We start from the raw sequence: 6,824 nt of genomic DNA on the forward strand, positions 1-6,824 counted from the left end.
TTCTATCTGGGCAATCGCAGCGCTCCTTCTTTTTATCTGTTGAAGTTTCATTCAGATTTTTTTTTCTTCCAAAATATCTCACCATAGCAACTAAAGCATGGCCTGTGTTCTCTCAAACCAACCATGACCTTTGTGTCTGCTCAGAGTTGACTAGACAAAGCGCTAAAAACAGTAACCAAAGAACTCTGATCATCACTCTTCGTGATCTGAACACAAATTCAGATGTAGCTCTCACTTAACTGCACTTAACATTAAACTACCTTAAACAAAACATATTTCCAAGAGAGCTAAGCTTGGAATAAATTGCCATTTCTATTTCTGCACTTGTAAGTACGTGAACGTGGGGGCAGGTGTTTATTTTTTATTTTTTTCAGTCTGGTTAGTGTCAAAATGTAGAAAAAAAAAAAAAAAAAAGTACACGTAGGAACAGGGAGAGGAAGCAGACTGATTAGCGTTTTCCAAACACAGTGGGAGCTTCACAGGAATCCCAGATGAAGTCACTTGTGGTGCTATTTCCGAGGAAGTGGTGGAGACGTTAAGTGCTCTCACAGTTTGACAGATGTGAGTGTTGCATTAAATCTCATTTCTTCTAATAGTTATCGGTTTAAAGTCGAAATGCATTGGACAGCAACATGGTGGTTGCTATGTGGGTTTTTGCAGGCCTTGACATGTCTACTTCTGCTTATATATTATTAATATTCAGTACGAACATTTAAATTGGTAGACAACATATTTGGCCTGCATTTTTCCACACGAAGGAGTTCAGCTGTTGAGATTTATCATGCTGCATGAATGGATTTTAGGTTCATTTTGGCCTATTTCTGTAGATGTCGGCTGTGTCTATTCACTGGAAAACACTGACACAACCTGCGACAAGCCAAACTGCTGTATTCAGAGCATCCGGTAGGTTTCAAACAGATGGGATTTGTTCACATTATAGGAGTATATGTGTGTGGGCGTGTGTGTAAAAATGTCTAGATTTCACGACACTGTGCTTTTCTGTTGTGAGGTGATGTGTCACCTTGTTAAATGTCATGTTATGTGCTATAACAGAAATATTCGTACTCTTATTTTCTTTACAAGTAGACGCACAGGAGGTAAAAATGTAAATGAAGGATAAAAGTACTGTCTTAGGGGTCCATGCAGTTCTCTACACAGGATGACTTGAAATTTATTACTGTGTCACTTTATCCACCGGCAGTAAAACTACTGCAACTGCGCTAAAAAATATATAAATATTTCATTTCAGTGTAAACATAGGCTTAAGCTCAACAATTCATACGTGATGGACCAAACCAGCTCACCGAGTCATCTGTGTGTTTTTAGTAAAATGCCACGTAATGTGTCACAAATAGAGAAAACAGTAGTAACCTTTAGAAAACAGACGAAAGCCCGATAAAAACTATGAAGGTGGTGAGGGTGATGATGCAAAAACAAGTCAAACGCGGAACTCGAAGTTGCCATTTCACCTTTTCCCCCTTAGTTCTTAAACTTTGCATCATTATCTGTTTACAGTAAATATCACCTGCAGTGTGTATTTACTAAAACACAACCAGTTTTATGTTTCCACTTCGGAAACCCCAAAACCTGTGACTGAACTAATAATCCGTTATTTCCCTCCCTGGTTAAAGCAAAAAAATATCAGTCTCATCATGAAGGTAAAAAGGTTTGAAGCCCCTCCACAGGCCTGAATATTTGTGAGGTATTTTGTGTAATAATGTGTACATATTGCTGTAGACACTTGAAGGAAACTGTCTGTAGGCTGAACGAGAAAGTGGTCATTAATATATTCATTCACATTGTTTTTATGTTGATAATAGGCTTAAAATAATAAAATTAAACAAATTAAGTTGAAAGGCTTCTTTTGTCTGTTTTTTTGTTGGGGGTGGTTTTTTGTTAGTGAGTTGTGGGTCTTTGGAGGCTGGAAGTTCTGGAAAAAAGGCTGAATACTGTATCAAACCATCTTCTAACATGCGGAACTTAAAACCAAGCCTAAAAATGCACGGAAACCTGAGAAACATAGAACTTCTAACAGTTAAGTACATTCTAGAGGAGACAGTGCAGTTTGTTGATGTGGCCGCTAGAGGGAGTTCATAATACACATTAAACCTCCTAAGAGCCAAGAGTCTCACAGCTTTATAAAATAAACCCAAAACTGTCCAACACAAAGGACATTTAATAAAAATTTTAAAAATGCATCTGAAAAAAACTGTGGCATCATGATGTTTCCAATATTGACAATTATTTAATTAACCCATAAAGACCCAGACCTACTTTTATGTCAGTTCCCAAATGAAATTTTCTCTGTATCTAACCTTTCTTAAGTGATTTATCATGAATTATTTATAATATTATCCTCTGTATTTTGTATTTTATCAAAATAAATCTGATATTTTCCTATATTTAATTTACTGATCATGTAGATGTCCATAAAAGCTCAGATTAATGTTGAGGGTTCTTATAACAACAGCAGAGAAAACTGAAGAAAAGGTGACTTTTTCAGCCAAATATATCATTAAGTGAACTTAAATTAAGCATTTCCATCCACTGTCATTGATTCAACTCCATGGGTTTTACTGGTGAATCAGTGTTGTAGAAGATGACAGTGTTTCCATGGTAACTACGGAGCCTCTGAACGTCCAAATGTGTCATATCTGATGACCATGAAAAGATGACAAACTGTATTTTACACCAATTATTTATATGTATTGATCGATTTAATGAATCAACAGGTATTAAACACCTTACATCAGTGGATGCTGTTAGTCGGTGATGGATGTTTGGGTCTTTATGGGTTAAAAAAAAAGCCAAAACTTGGACTTTTCTGGGTCTCAGGAGGTTAAATGAGGTGTTGAAGCTGATTTCAACCCTTTATTTCCACATTTGGTCGACTCTATTTTCAGAATGAAATGCGGCAGAGAGAAAACACAAACAAACACATCCTGGAATCTGTAAAACTAGAAGTAACATGGATGTTTCTCTTACGCCATTTACTGCAGTTAATATCAACATGTGACATAGTATTTCATTAGCCTCATGGCATACTTACCTAAGTTATATTCGTGGCCAAATTATAATATCTGCAAAAAATGAAGCAGCAGTTTTAGGAGAGTAAAGTTATGCAGATACCACAATTTTGCAAAATATAAAAAAAATAAAAAAAATAAAATCTTAGGCTGTTATGCTAAGAGGGTAACGATTTTACAGATTTCACAATAATAAATAGATCTGAAACCTACAAATCTAAAAGATCAGTCAGTTTTACCCTCAATAACTAAATCACTCACTCATCTCACAGGACCTGTTTAATTCATGTCGGTCCTATTTAATATTTATGAAGCTTATTTTTAACTGCAAACAGACTTTTCTCCATGTAGATTAAAATAATCACAATAAAACTGGGATATATATTTTTCAGTCAAACATAACTGAAACAAATAAGATTTACGCATCAGTAGGCTCCTAAAAGAAAGTGCACATGTGTTTACTTTCACTAGAACCATATTTATTATCAGACGGATCTGGTTCCTACTTGTTTGTTTGATGACAAAGCATAATATTACACTGGTCTACGCATAGTACTAGTGAAACTTTACCAAGTCTAAGTCTCTAATAAAGAAAACTTATGTCTAAATGTTGGCTGGCTGTAGTTTCCAAGATACAGTCTTGAGTCATAATGTGAAATTCTGAGAATTAGTGAGAAAATGGGTTTTACTCAAAAGGAATGTTTGTGTCAGAGCTACAGATCTACTTCAAACACTGTCTGTACATGACAATAGAATCACTTTACAGGTTCTATCTAGTGGAACATTTAGAAATCTGTTGTATAAATGTACATAAACCAATATATATGTGCAATAACACTTTATCATATACAGGGTGGGGAAGCAAAATTTACAATATTTTGAGGCAGGGATTGAAAGACAGTGTATGACCAGTTAGTTTATTGAAAGTCATGAGAATTTATTCGCCACAAGAAAACTGACATAATAGAAAATGTTTTTATTCTATGTGTCCTCCTTCTTTCTCAATAACTGCCTTCACACACTTCCTGAAACTTGCACAAGTGTTCCTCAAATATTCGGGTGACAACTTCTCCCATTCTTCTTTAATAGTATCTTCCAGACTTTCTCGTAATAGTTTTGCTCATAGTCATTCTCTTCTTTCCATTATAAACAGTCTTTATGGACACTCCAACTATTTTTGAAATCTCCTTTGGTGTGACGAGTGCATTCAGCAAATCACACACTCTTTGACGTTTGCTTTCCTGATTACTCATATGGGCAAAAGTTTCTGAAAAGGTATGGATAATAGTGTTAGGTATGATTATGACATCAATATATGTTTGGTTTCAAAACAATTGACGTAGTGCCTGCTGAGAAAAAACAACTAAATGTTCATTGTAAATTTTGCTTCCCCACCCTGTACATTGAAAATATCAACTAACCAGTACGTTTGTCAGTTTGTTTTCCAGTTCATCCTATTAAAGTATGTGAGATTTAACACATTTAACCCATAAAGACCCAGTGCTACTTTTGTGGTAGTTCTCAAATAATTTTTTCCTATTTCTACCTTTCTTAACGGATTTATCACCAATTTTTAAAAATACTTTCCTCTGTATTTTGCATTATTGGTATAAATCATGTATTGTCCTATATTTAATGCACAGATCATGTAGCTGTTCATGAGTAAATTCAAAGTGAATTATATCAAAACAGAGAAAAATCAAGAAAAAGTAAATTTTTGAGAAAAGATATTGCTAACTGAATGTAAAAACAAGTTTGTCCATCCATCTGTTGAATCAGTGTTGTAGAAGATGACAGTGTTTCCACAGTAACTACCGAGCCTCTGAATGTCCAAATGGGTCATATCTGATGACCATGAAAAGATGACAAACTGTATTTTACACCAATTATTTACATGTATTAATAGGATTAGTGGATCAGCAGGTATTAAACAGTTTAGATCTGTAGATGGTTTGTGTCACCAGTGGCTGTTTGGGTCTCTATGGGTTAAGAGAAAGTAATTATAATTTCAGAGGTCTTTATATTTTTGAATGGACCAAAGTGAGGACAAATGTGAAGTCTAGATGTATTTGGGTTGTGGATGTGAAATTGCGGAATGGACTTGATGATGAATTTAAGTCACTTTTTTGTCACAGTTTAAAAAATGCCTTAAGCATTAAAATTATTCAGGAACAATTAGATGAGACTGTAGATCTGTTTTTGCTGGTGTTGATTCTTTTGTTATAATGAGCGTGCTTGATGCTGTACACATTTAATTTAACGTAAGCAGTAAATCAGGGGACAAGGACAAAAAAAAAACAAGCTTTTGCTTCTAGCCTATTCCTTTTTTTGGTTTTTATGTTTATTATAATTATTGTACTAAGTGCAATGATTAACTGATAGAAACCCAAACAGCCACTGTCCACCAAAAGCATCTACTGATCTTAAATGTTTAATAATTGTGAAACCATTCATTCCATCCATACATGTTCATAACTGGTGTAAAATACAGTTATTCATCTTTTCAAGGTCAACAGATATGACCCATTTGGACATTCAGAGGCTCTGTAGTTACCATGGAAACGCTGTCATCTTCTACAACAGTGATTCACCTGTAAAACCCAGACTTGGATCAATGACAGTGGATGGAGATGCTTTATTTATGTTCAGTTAATGGAATATTTTACTGAAAAAGTCATCTTTTCTTCAGTTTTCTCTGTTTTTGTTACAATAACCCTCAACTTTAATCTGAGCTTTTATGATCATGTACATTAAATATAGGAAAATAAGAATAGGAAAAAATATAGGAAAATACCTGATTTATACTGAGTTGGCTCAATGACAGTAGAAGGAGACACTGGGTTTATGTTCAGTTAAAGACAGATTGGACAGAAAAAGACACTATTTTTCATTTTTTTCATTTTTTGATTTAATAACCTTTAAATTTACTCTGAGATTTAATGAACATCTACATGATCAGTGAATTAAATGCAGGAAAATATATGATTTACACTGATAAAATACAAAATACAGAGGATAATATTATAAATAAATGGTGATAAATCACTTAAGAAAAGTTCAGTACAGAGAAAATGTCATTTGGGAACTGGCACAAAAGCAGTTCTGGGTCTTTATGAGTTAATGTACAAACCAAAATAAACAGTTCAGTGTGTGTAATCCATATAATCTGTCTGTCTAAATATGTTTGGAGTGGACCTTTGCTGCTGATTCCACGCTGTGAGTTTTCGCTGTTATGTGTAGACCATATGGCCAACTTCTGGGCAGAAATCTAGCCGTCTTAACCGGGTTTCCCTTAATCCCTTTCATCAAAACCGTGTTTCTGGTTTAGTAGCATACGTGAAAGAGAAAGAGAGAGAGAGAGAAAAAATCAGGTTAGTGCGGAAAGCTGACAGCAGAATGGTGTGGATGTTTAGGAAATGTCAGAGGTCAAACCACATAATGAGCATCAATGGGGTTCTAATGGGTTCATCTGGAGACATCAGTGTTTTGGGTTTTGTTCTGATGCGGATGTGACTGATGACGTCACGCTCTGATCTCATGGAATCCACTCCCCTTATGCTTGTGTGTATTCTGTATTCTCCTTTTCTGGTGTTTTTTTTAATACACCCACTGGATTAAAGTGGGACATGCAGGGGAAGGTGGAGTTCTGCTGTTCCTTCAGGAGACCCACGTGTGGAGCTTCCACTGACACAGGAAGGTCACCATCAGGTCTAGCCCGGACCCTCCAGTCCCCTGTACTGTGGTGGGCCCTGGGCTGGTGTGTGGAACACGGTGTTCCCAAATGTGCCCACTCCCACA

Source organism: Sphaeramia orbicularis, chromosome 12 (assembly GCF_902148855.1).
Source record: "Sphaeramia orbicularis chromosome 12, fSphaOr1.1, whole genome shotgun sequence".
Lineage (NCBI taxonomy): Eukaryota > Metazoa > Chordata > Actinopteri > Kurtiformes > Apogonidae > Sphaeramia > Sphaeramia orbicularis.